We start from the raw sequence: 13,160 nt of genomic DNA on the forward strand, positions 1-13,160 counted from the left end.
TTACTTGCCAAATGAACCTAAAGAGCAGAAATTCAAAGGGAGAGAGTTATATTCATTACAAACACAGCAAAGTAGATACTCTTAGAGATGGTTCAGTAGGAATGTATTGTGAGAAAAAGTTACTCACAGGCCTTGAAAACATGTAATACAACGAGGGATCAACACAGAGAATCTCTTCAGATTTTCCTCATGCATGTTACTATGAAGTGGGAGCCTTAAAATATGTGAGAAGTATAGGGGCTGGGTGAGACAGAGCAGGAGGTGCCTTGCTCAGAAACACACAAGAGTGGACATTTGAGCATTTCTTCTTAGCTTTATGCCTTTGTTTATTGACTATTTTCTGAGCATGTGTTTGTGTATGTGTTTGCACGTGGCTGTGCACATGAGTGTAGTTAGCACTAGAAGCCAGGGGAGGAAGTCCAGTCCCTGGAGCTGGGGTTACAGGTGGTTGTGAGCCGAGAAACTCCACTACGCTGTGAGAACAGTACTCCCTTAACTGCTGGGACAACTTCCCATGCTCCTGTGGAGGGTTCTAATTTCCATAACAACTTAGCAGTTTGGAGCATTGTACTGAGGCAGAATGGAAGAGTAGACGGTGACCAGTCAGCCAGAGGTCTTAAAATCAGTTGCTGGCTCCATTCTCCAGGCACAGCCTTCGAGAACCCACGAGTCTGAATTTTAACACCTGTAGATCCAGGCTTTAGGGACACTGCGGGCAGCAGAGCAGAGGAAGAGCACACTCTGTACCATGCTGGGATAGAGCACATACTCATTTTGTGACAGTGAAATGTGCATTTTTCCAGGTAAGCTCCTGTATTTGTCTTAAATATCTATTTGTTCTCAAAATGTTGAGCATTAGAGGTTGGGTTAGAAATGGAGTTTCTGGCTTAAAACTAAAAACAAACAAACAAGATAAAACAAACGAACAAAACCAACCCCCCCCCCCCAAAACCCAAAACTCTTTTCACAGGCTTCTGAAAAAGAAACTCATATGGTTTCTTGGAAATCAAGTCTTCTTACATGGACATGTTTTGAAGCATCGCTGATCACAAGATCATCTGGCATTGAAGATCGTGGTGAGTAAGATGCTCTACAGTGTTGTCCATATCTCTTCACTAAGAGCTCAGAGAGCCAGTCAGCAGTTGGAATTTTCATTAAGTTTCTAATTTTATAGAATAAGAGGTTTTGCTGAATGCCATCAGCTCATCTTACCCCTGGTCCCTTCTCCTGACACTAGTTAATGAATCCCCATGGACAATAATCCCCAAAGCTAATGAACTCATGCACAACAGTGCTTTCGGTCCCCACATAAACCCAAACACTGCACATGGTTTCAGACTCTCCCATTAAGCCCTGACCTGGGAGCAGGCTACTGCCAGCCAACATGGCCTCCTGATAAACCCCCTCACTGGGAATCACTGCAACTCCTGAGTGTAGGCCATTGAGTTCTCTTTGTAATTAACCCCTCTCTTTATAGTTAACGGTGCTTACAGCTCGCCTCTAATGTGGGGCAGCCAGTAATTCACCCTGAGGGCTGCTTTCCACATGTGAAAGCAAAGCATTTTCAAGCCTTTCAGTAGCTCTGCGGCTGTTGGAAAGTTGCTTAGAAAGCTAATGGGAAAGGCCTTCAAGACTGAGAAACAGCACTCGGGGTTTGATTCCCTTCTTCCTCTTCCTGTTTATTCATTTATTTCAACAACATATCCAAGTTCATCCCTAGTAAGGGGGTTTGTGACTTCAGCCATGTCCTCCCATGTCCCCAGAAATATCCTACTATGAGTGGCTAGAGACTCAGAGTTCAGAGAACGTGACACAAGAATTATATTGCCTAAGAAGCCCTCAAAAGCTGAGAAGCTTTGCTCCCCACCTGTAAAGTGCAGAGACAGACACACTTCCTGGAGTTTAAAGGAAAAAGCTCAGACTGTTAAAAAGGCAAACTGCTAACAAATAATTTCCATTAGAATTCTGCATAAGAAAGAGCAAAGACAAACACACACACACACACACACACACACACACACACACACACGAAAATAAAACAAAACAAAAGTCCCAAAGATTCAGATACAAGAGAGCAAGTGCACCATCTTCCAGCTCTGTTGCAGGAGTAGTGAGTTTGGAGATGATCACACTAAGAAGCTGGCTAGCTTTTGCTGCTGATTAAGGACATGCTAGACATTGTCTAAAGCACCGACATGAAGGCACATAGCATGTAGCCGTGTGATGACCCTTAACTGTATCCTTAGCCAAGCATAGCAGATGCCTGTGCACAGCTATTTCCCCAGGGCCAGTCTTGTGTGGCCTGTGGACCAGATTGGCTCAATATGCAGCTGATGCTACATATTTCTATTGCACAGCATTATAGCTTTAGGAAATCTCTCATCTCCAATCTGTTTCTATTTGAGCATCTCCTCCATCTAGGTAGTTGCTGCATACAAATCCTGCAGCCGTTTCAAACTTGAGGGTAAGTAGGAGAGAGCTCCACTCAGTGAACATGCTTGGGCTCTTGCCATGTGTGAGGCTCTAGGTACAAGAGAATGTAAATCCAATATCCTTGGACTCATAAGTGCTGTGGGATGGTCTGTATGTCAAATGTGTTGCTGATTGGTCAATAAATAAATCACTGATTGGCCAGTGGCCAGGCAGGAAGTATAGGCGGGACTAACAGAGAGGAGAATTGAGAGAACAGGAAGCTGGATGAGGGGAGAGACACTGCCAGCTGCCACGATGACAAACAGCATGTGAAGATGCTGGTAAGCCACGAGCCATGTGGCAAGGTATAGATTAATGGAAATGGATTAATTTAAGCTGTAAGAACAGCTAGCAAGAAGCCTGCCACGGCCATATAGTTTGTAACCAATATAAGTCTCTATGTTTATTTGGTCGGGTCTAAGCGGCTGTGGGACTGGCAGGTGAGAGAGATTTGTCCTGACTGTGGGCTAGCCAAGAAAACTCTAGCTACACATAAGCTTCATGGCCTAATGGCAGAGGCAAACCAGGAAACAGATAATTCCAATGCATGGACAAATGGCTTGCCAATCTGTACTAATAATACTTAATTGGTAGTTGTATTGGTACAATACAGTTCTCCACTGAATTCTTGCTACAGCCTTGCGAGTAGTGTAGTCAATGACATTTTGCAGATCCAGAGAGGAAAGCACTAAGTTTTGTGACTTCTTGTGACAGAGTCAGATTCTGAGTCCAAACAGTCTGGCCTTAGGCACAGCACTTTTTCTCATGATGCTCTGTGGTCTCTGATAGAGGCAAACACAGGAGACTTGGAGAGAAAAGAGGATTAGAAACACAGCCAACATAGAGCACCGGGCAGGAATGAAGCTTCCTTGATAAAAAGACTCCCAAGGTGAGGGAGACGGATAATAACTGCTTAATTCTGGGATGCAACACTGAACAGTGGAGTGATCTGCATGAAAGGAAATATACTAGTTCATGACTAGATAAAACATGGGTTATGGAAAAGGGAAGGTTAAATGTTTCAGGTAAGTCATGGAGTCTATGCATGTTCAGAAGTGATGATATAGTATGAGAACATGCATAGGTCTTATGAACATGAACTCACATGGTGAGGAAGACACAGAATTGTACCTGCAGACCGCTTACACATTTTTAAATAAAATACGCATGCACTTAAAACAAAAATTCATGTTATACAAGAACATGTAAAAATAAAATGCTCCATGGGGCTGGAGAGATGGCTCAGTGGTTAAGAACACACTTTGCTCTTTTAGGGTACTTGAGTTTGATTCCCAGGACCATATTGGATGGCTTAAATACACTTATAACTCCAGCTCGATGGCATCTGACATCCTCGTCTGGTCTCTGTCGGCATCTATACACACATGGTATGCATGTAGGTACACACAGACACACACACAGACACACACACAGACACACAGACACACACACACACACAGACACTATAAAACAAAATAATTCTTACCAAGCAAAGCAGAATGGTTGCCTTTGGCATAAGGAAGGAAACAGGAATGGAGAAGAGGTACAAGAGGTATAAGCAAGAGACACATGGTACTGACAGTGTGCTGTGAGCTAAAGAGTCCAGGGAGGGTGAAGGACAGGGAGATGAAGACTCTTTTGAAAGACTATCTTAGGATTCGTTCTTTCCTCAATTCCATAGCTATACCCAAAAGCTTCCAGTTATTTTCCACAGCAGAGTCCATCTCCTTCTCATGGATAATTGGTCCAAGGGTGGACACCGACCTCAAGCTCAGGACATCAGTTCACTTCCTGCTGTAAAAAGTGTTAATGCTTTTGACAGTTTAGGTTCTAAAGATAGTGATTCAGGCAAAGTGAAGCAAACTGAGTTTTCAGCTGCTGCCTCCACCTTGAACTCTGTGGCCTTGAGCAAGCCACTTAGTTTTTAAGGAGCTGAATCTTCTTATCTTTTAAGTTATAGAATATAATACCTGATTTAGATGATTGTGTGAGGGTTTGATGAGTGAATGAGTGTAGTGTTAAAAACAGTTCCTATGGGTCAATAAGTACTGGGCTTGATCATCCTTGGAAACTTAGAAACTGAAAGAATAAAGAAATGGCTTTGTCTGGGTGGCTAATCAGTATGCCAGGAAGTGAGTTACTTTCAATTGCATGGAGAAGCCTCATTATTTTATTCCCATGGGCCATGGAAATATCATTGTTTTATGTAATGTGGGTGAGCTTCAGAAGGCTGGCAAGCCTGGCTGAGCAGGCCTCCATCTCTGCTTTAGTTCTTCAAGTTCTGTTATCCTGAAGCCTCGAGTCTACCCCATAGCTTGGTATTTTTCAATTACAGCTCCTTGTTTTCCTGAAGTTTGTTTAAATGTATTCCTGTCACTTACCTACACAGGCTGATTGAGAGAGTCAAAATGACAGAAAAGACCCCAAGGTCTCAGTGTCTATGCTCATTCCTTCGTGTGCTGGTTGCTCAGTTAAAACACAGGCCTAGATATAGCTCAGTTAATAGAGTGATTTCCTGGAATACACAAAGCCCTGGGTTTGATCTCTGGCATAAATCAAGTTTGAAAGTATACATCTATAGTCTCAGTACTTAGGTGGTGAAAGCAGGAGGATCAGAAGTTCAAAGTCAGCCTTGGGTACATAAAATGTTTGAGGCCCACCTATAATATGTAAAACTCTGCTTTATTAGATTATTGAAGAGGCTGGGGAAATAGCTCAATTGGTAAGGTGTTTGCTGAATGAGCATAAAGACCCGAATTCACATCCCTAGCACACACATATGAATCCAGGGCATGGTGTCATAAGCCAATAATGCCACACTGGGGAGGTAAAAACAGAAGGATCCTTGGAGCTTTATGGCCAGCCAGTAAAACCAAATCAGATAGCTCAAGGTCCAATTAAAGATCTCATCTCAAAAAAGAAGGTAGAGAGTAATAGAGGAAGACACTAATGGAGCTCTGGCTTCCTCATGCGCACCCAATCCCCTATATATGTGCACACATATATGAATATGTATATAAGTATATAGTACATACACGGAACAAAATTGTTTTTTAAAAAAGGTACAAATATTCTTCTTACACACCAACACATGGACATGCAAAGATGAAGGATGCCAGAAGCTTATCTGAGCATTTGGGTATGTTTGTGAAATTACTAATGTGCTTGGAGGCATGTCTTAGAGGTCTGAGCCACGGTGCTTTTTGTCTTTCAGTTTGCCATGTGACCTCTGATCAAGTCAGTGTCACGATCTGTGCCAGATACCTCCCAGTTACCTTCCAAAGGAAGAGGAGACCAGCCACTTTCTGAGTGAGAGTAATTGGCCCTAGAGGGTCATTGATGACTTCCTCAAGACCTTTATTAATTACTACTTTGGCAAAAAAATTCTGCCTGAAGCTCAGTGTTCATATCACACAGCAGTAGCATTGCATCATCACAAGGACAAGGAAGTGCCTTCACCCCTCAGGAGACTCACGCAGTGTTTCCTGGGCTACTCTGTCCAGAGCTGGAGCCTCAGTAATAGGGACCCTTCTTGCCTGTTGCTCTGATGTGTACCTTCCAAGTTCAGTTCACAGCCTATGCCTGCTGCTGATTCTACATACTCAGGGAGGAGCACCCTGACCTGCCAACTTCCCTCAAGCAGGCTTTCTGTACATTTGTCATGCTACTTCCAGTTAGCCAGAATGTGAACACCTTTAAGGAATTAACAAAGTTGAGTAGAAAAACATACTCTTCACTCTAGCTAGAAATAAGGCTTCTATTACTGTAACAAAGGGTGGATTTGTGAAATACATATCTAGCACTCTCTGCCCAACACTCACCAGGACTCAGCTCAAATGTCCTCTTTTTTTTCAGTTTTCAGAGGATACCTCTGTCCATGTTGTTGATAGAAATCCTTCCCTACCCATGCTCTCTAACACAACTTGCTTAGTCTTATAGTCTCTCCCCATGACCAAACAAAGACCCTAGGGTGCTGTTCTCTTTCTGTTTTGCTGTTTGAGAGGGCTGTGGAGCCAGACCAGAGCCATGACAGGTCTCTGATAGCCCTGCAGGGACCAGGCCTTCGTTTCTGTTTACTAGAACTGGCTGGAGCTGGGCAAGCAGTTTTCGGGAAGACCATAACTCAGGGACAATCAATCAGCAGGCGCCCCCCAGCCGTTTGCTAGCTAAAGATAGCTTTTCCTACCCTGTAGCTAGAAGGTCCCTAACCACTAGAGCCTCCCACCAATCAGCCCCCAGACTAATTTTTCCTCCACCAATCAGCACAGATTAATCCCTCCTCCCTGGAATTCCCCTAATTCTGCTTAGAAAGAGCTTGTGACCTTCCTTTGGGGTTGCTACTTGCCACCTCAAACCTGTTGTTGCTAAATTGCATACGTGACTGTTGGTCTTTGTTGGGGGCTTCTCTCGGTCCTAACACTGCTATTTCTCCCAGGCTTCACTGTGGCTAGCACACAGTGGGGACTTACTGAATATATAGTTAGTCAAACTGTGAATGAGGAAACCAAATGGGCATTGTGACTAAGCATAAGGTCTCTGAGGCACACAGTCTTTCGCTACTCCTAATTCAAAATCTGATCTTGGGCAAGTGACTTACTATATCTCAGTTTTGACTTCATTATTTACAAAAAAGGGAGTAATGGGGAGTGCATAAGACCATAATACATTGTATACATACATGACATTCACAAAAAATAAGTAAGAAGTATTGTAAAGTAGAGGGGTTGAGGAGCATTGAAGGAGTTAATACCTGGCTGTGCTTACTTCTTTGACTGTGGGAGAGCAAACACTCAATAAATGTTAGCTTTCACAAATGACTGTGGTTGTAATTATTTTTGCTATTCATTGATATGCATCTAGTCTGGAGACTGAAATGGGGCTTCCTGTAGGAATGCACCTGGGGGAGGTTTAATGGATAAGCTGAAACTAATCCGACAAAGTGGAGAGTGTAGTGAGGAGGAGCATAAATTCAGGGACCCTGTGTGCAAAGGGCCGGAGGAGACATCCTGAAGAATTGAAAACAAAGGAACCAACAACAGTGAAACAATGTAGTCTGAAGGAGTGTACCAGCCAGACCTGAGGGTGGGCGGGGCACCAGGGTGAGAACATGCCTGGTCTTCCATACTGTGACCATTATCCCCAGTGCCAAGGGAACCCATTACAGGGCAGCAAGCCCTGACAGGTTTGCAGTGCATACATAGCCTGGTCTTAATGGGAAGAGGTAGTTAGCAGATTATAGCTCCTGTGAGTGGAAAATCTATTATATGTGCCTGTCCCCCCACACACCCTCCCTCCCTCCCTCCCTCCCTCCCTCCTTCCCTCCCTCTCTCCCTCCCTCCCTCCCTTCCTTTCTGTGTCTGGACAAGGCAAGCTTCTGGATGTGTATTTTCAAAGCTAAGTCTTCTGCTAATGTCTTGATTCTCTGGGCAGGGAGAGCTGAGCTCTAGGCCAACTCTGGCTTACTCTTCCTTATCTTCTTTTCTATAAGAGAGAAACTTTAAAATATGCTTAAACAATTTTAAGTTATCAAGAGAAAATCAACAGTTAAACCATGGATGTTTTAATATATTGCTTTGCCAAATTTACATGTAGAATTACTGAAAGTCAGGAAAACATTAAAAGTAGTGATTTGGGGCAAGGGATTTAGCTCAGTTGGTAAAGCACTTCCCGCCTGTGCGTGAGGGCTTGAGTTCAATTCCCAGCACTGTATAAAAAATAGTTGATTTTAATAATTGTTTCTCAAGCCTGGATAGTCTATTGATGGGCCAGCACTATTTGATTTAATAGTAAAGATATATACAATTTGCAACTCATTGTTTATATTTTCTATAGGACCCATTTTTCTTATTGTCATTTTAACAGTTATGAATTTTTTTCACACAATTTGTATTCTATTGACAATAATGCTCTAAAGGATTTATATTCAAATATTCCACATCTGAATATATTTATGAATATATTTAATGAAAGTATGCAGTAAAGCAAGTGTAAAATATTTTATATATGTTTTCTGAAAGGTTATCTTTTGAATATTTTATTTATATTTTGAGAGAGTCTCATATTGTTGTCCATACTGGTCTGAAACTTACTATACAGACTTGAACTTGTGGCAATTCTCCTGCTTCAGCTTTCTGAATGCTCCATGGGCCACCATTCCCAGCTTTTCAGAAAAGTTATTTTTCTTCTAAAATATTCAAAATTAATTCATAAAACCAGATACTTTAGTCAAGATGCAGAAGTTAAAGCATCTAAACTGGGAAGGGTGAGTTAAAATAACTTCTACTTATGAGTAATATGATTTTTATATGTAGGAAACCATAAAAACCATCAAAAACTTGTTAGAACTAATAAATGAATTCACCATATTTTCAGAATACAAAATAGCACAGAAAATCATTTGTGTTTCCACATACTAACAACAAACATTTGAAAATGAAATTAAAAGAAAAATTACAATTGTAATAGTTTCAAGAAAGAATAAATTTAACTAAAGAGGTGAAAGCTTTATACATACTAGAAATCATTAAACATTTCTGAAAGAAATTAAAGAAGAAATAAACAGTGGAAAGTCATCCATGATTCATGAATTAAAGAAGATGTCCGTGCTACCCAAAGGGGTCTACAGAGTCAGTGCAATCCCTATGAAAACCACAGAAGGTCATTTTAATTTCATATGAAGTTTCAAGAAACTACAAACAGTCAAACAATCCCCAAATAACAAAGATGGATACCTCATATTTATTTATTTCAAATCTCATTATTTTGAAATTTTAGGATATATTTTATTTTTATGTATGTATAGGTGTTTGTCTGTATGTAACGTGCATGCCTGGTGCCTGAGGAGGTCAGAAGTAGGGGTTGGATCCCCTGGAATTGGAGTTATAGATGGTTGTGAGCCACCATGTGGATGTTGGGAATTGAACCCAGGTCCCCTTCAAGAGCAGCCAGTGCTCTTTCTCCCAGCCCCCAAAACTTATTTTAAAGCTACAGTAATAAAAACAATAGATTCCTTGGAATAAAAACAGACATACTGACAAATGGAGAACCCCAAGTAAACCCATGCATATATGGTTAAATTATTCTTGCCAATTGAGGAAAATAAAGTCTTTTAAAATATATATTGTTGGGAGAACTGTATATCTCCATGAAAAATAATAAAGTCAGATCCCTACATGAACTATGTACAAGAATTAATGAGTTATATCAGAGATCTAAACAGAACAACTAAAACTCTTAGAAGATGACACTGGGGTCGAGCTTTATGAAACAGGAATGGATACTGATTTCTTGAATATCATATCATAATGGATATGATATTAAAGGCATAAGAAACAAAAGACAATTGGGCAACATGACAATATCTGCCTCAAAAAAAAAAAAAGCAAAAAACAAAAAACAGAACAGTCAACAAACTAAGAGGACAAAACATAGAATAGTTAAAAAAATTCACAAATCAGATCTCTGATGAAGAGGTAATATCTGGAGTATGTAAGGAAGTGCTACCCAACAGTTTGATTAAAAAAATGGGCAAAGGACTTTACAGGACATTTCTCCAAAGAAGATACACAAATGTATAGTGTGCACATGAAAAGATGCCACTTGTCACTAGTGAGTAGGGAAATATGAATTAAAAACTGCAGTGAAATACTGCCTCACATGCATCAGAATGTCTGCTGTGGAAGGGAAGCACACAGGGACAGGGCAGGTGGCTCAGTGAGTACAATGCCCACGGAGGCACCACTGACAATATCCCGACACACATCTGTAACCCCAGCAAGTAGGTGGGGCTATGTGGAGACAGAAGGATGGCTGAGGCTGATTGGTCAGCCTTGGTGAATAGGTGAGTTCCAGGTTTAGTGAAAGACTGCCTCAAAAAATAAAATGGAGAGTGATTGAGGAAGGTATTCAATGTTGACCTCTGATCTCCACTTATGTATATACACATGTAAACACACCTGTGCATGCACCCACACAAACACATAGTTATATTACACACAGGAACAAAAGATAACACATGTTGGCTGGGCTGAGTACAGAAATTAGAATACTTGTACAGAGTGGGAATGTATAACAGCACAGCTGCTATGAAAAACAGTGTGGCAGAGGAAGGGGAGACTGATCCAGACTGAGACTTTAATTTTGGTGGAATATGATCGGGTATCTCACCTAAAGAATGTCCTTTCTTATTAACCAAATTGTGGTTATCCCGAACTTCCAAAATCATAGCATATTTACTTAATACCCGGGTATAATAAAAGTGTTGAAACAGAATTATCATATGATTCAGTAAACCTATTTCTGGGTTATATTTATTCTAAGAATTGAAAGCTGAGTCTCAAAAGGATACTTGAACAGTCATGGTCATCACAGAACTATTTTCAATGGCTGAAATGTACCTATCAACTGAAGAATGGGTATGACATCATATATATATATATATATATATATATATATATATATATATATGACATCATATATGTATGTATATACACAAAATGTAACATATGTGTACAATGAAATGTAATTTAGTCTTTAAAAAAAGGAAACTCATATATGCCCTGTGTGGATGTGTTAGATTTTTCATTGCTGTGACAAAATACCTAACAGTTTGAGGAGTATAAGAATTATTTTGGTCCATGGCTTCCATCTGTGGTTGCCTTGCCTCATGTGTGTGGACATAACGTCATGATGGTAGAGGCAGTTCTTCCCTTAGGTGACTAGGAAGCAGAGAGATCAGAAAGGGCAAGGGACAAGATACTCTTGAGGATCCACTCCAGTTAGCCCTGACCTGCCAAAGCTTTTGGCACCTCACAAAATACCTCTACTCTCTGGGGACCAAGAGATAGATGAATCTTTTAGGGGGACCCTTCATATGTAAATCATAAGCAATGGATGAATCTTGAGAGTATTGAGAAATAAGTCAGGTATTATGTGATTCCACATATAATGTCAGTTTCATAGGGAAGGAAAGTGGAATAATGGTTGCCAGAAGTTGCAGGGAGTGGTATAGAGTTCCATTTTGACAGGAAAGGCATGTTGGAGACAGAAGATGGTGATGGCTGAGCAACAATGTGGGTGAATTTCAGACCAGTAAACTATACACTTAAAAATGGCTAAGATGTGATGACCACTACACTACGGAAACACCCTAATTGTCATGCTAGAAACCTCATCCAACTACTGAGGGATCTGGATGCAGAGATCCATGGCTAGGCCCCGGGTGGATCTCTGGGAGTCCAATTAGTGAGAATGAGGAGGGTTTATATGAGCGAGAATTGTTGAGACCAAGGTTGGATAAAGCACAGGGACAAATAGCCAAACGAATGGAAACACATGAACTATGAACCAATGGCTGAGGGGTCACCAACTGGATCAGGCCCTCTGAGTGGGTGAGACAGTTGATTGGCCTGATCTGTTTGGGAGGCATCCAGGCAGTGGGACCGGGTCCTGTGCTCATTGCATGAGTTGGCTGTTTGAAACCTGGGGCCTAAGCAGGATCGCTTGGCTCGGCCTGGGAGGAGAGGACTGGACCTACCTGGACTGAGTCTACCAAGTTGATCTCAGTCCTCGGGGAAGGCTTTGCCCTGGAGGAGGTGGGAATGGGGGGTGGGCTGGGGGGAAGGTGAGGGGGGCGGGAGGGGGGAGAACAAGGGAATCCGTGGCTGATATGTAGAACTGAACTGTATTGCAAAATAAAAATAAAAAAAAATTAAAAAAAAAATGGCTAGGATGGTAGATACATTTTCTGTGTATTTTAAATTACTTTTATTTAATTCAAAGTGATTGATAATTAACTTGGACTAAGGGTAAGGGTCAATTATAATAAATATCAAGTTTTAAAATAGAAAGATCTAAGTAAAACAAGCACTTCCAATTTAAATTTTAAAACATTTGTCAAAAAATTAGTTTTCTAAAATAAAGATGTTTATATTTCTAGTATAACATGATAACCATCTAGTTGTTAATGCAAGGAATGGGAATTATATTTCAGAAGTATTATATTGAGACTAATACTCAAATTTATAAGAATACAAATTATTTAATACCGTAAATTAAATTATGCAATATACCACATTGCCCAGCTGCTGCAAATACCGTACTAACTCACAAATACCTCTAGAGACAGTGGAAAGAATATGAGGAGCATAAGGACACTAGAAGATGCTCAGCACTACTGGGAAACAATAGCTCATGGGACAAGGATCTGTTGTTTCCATGCTCTCTGAAAGGGAAGCTTTGGTAAGATGGTGGGCTTGTCTTCTCTTCTTGAGTACAAATCACAGTGATTCCAGTTTTATCTCAAAGGCAAGAGTCACCTGGAGTCACCTTTTATTTTTATTTTCTTTTTTAAGCCTAAACAGTGTTAGCCTAGAAGAGGATAATGAATCAGAAACCACACTGTGCTGGCTTTTGGTGGGGATGTAAGCACATCCTGTGTGTGTGTGTGTGTGTGTGTGTGTGTGTGTGTGTGTGCAATATGTATGTCTGAGGGAGAGCAGAGTGGGGCTCCTTAACATTGAGCTAGGGTGTGGAAGTATTCTAATGCCACTTTCTGTTCCTTGTGGTGAGGATGGTACAGTAAAATTGCATTCATTTATTCAGTAAAGACTAGGAAGGTCACCATCTATAAAATCTAGTTGTATGAGGATACTATTTCAATTAAATTGTCTAGACTTCAGTCATATTTT

The 13,160-nt window shown here is 40.9% G+C and overlaps 1 long non-coding RNA gene across 1 annotated transcript; it reads left to right on the top strand.

Annotated features, from left to right (window-relative positions):
• Nucleotides 1-965: 965 nt before the first annotated feature.
• Nucleotides 966-7,287, top strand: LOC131896877 (uncharacterized). The gene is made up of 2 exons (XR_009375534.1): nt 966-1,076; nt 5,687-7,287. It is a non-coding gene; the product is annotated as an uncharacterized LOC131896877 (long non-coding RNA).
• The last annotated feature ends 5,873 nt before the right edge of the window (nt 7,288-13,160 follow it).

The sequence above is a fragment of the Peromyscus eremicus genome, chromosome 20 (genome assembly GCF_949786415.1).
Source record: "Peromyscus eremicus chromosome 20, PerEre_H2_v1, whole genome shotgun sequence".
In the NCBI taxonomy this organism is placed as follows: domain Eukaryota; kingdom Metazoa; phylum Chordata; class Mammalia; order Rodentia; family Cricetidae; genus Peromyscus; species Peromyscus eremicus.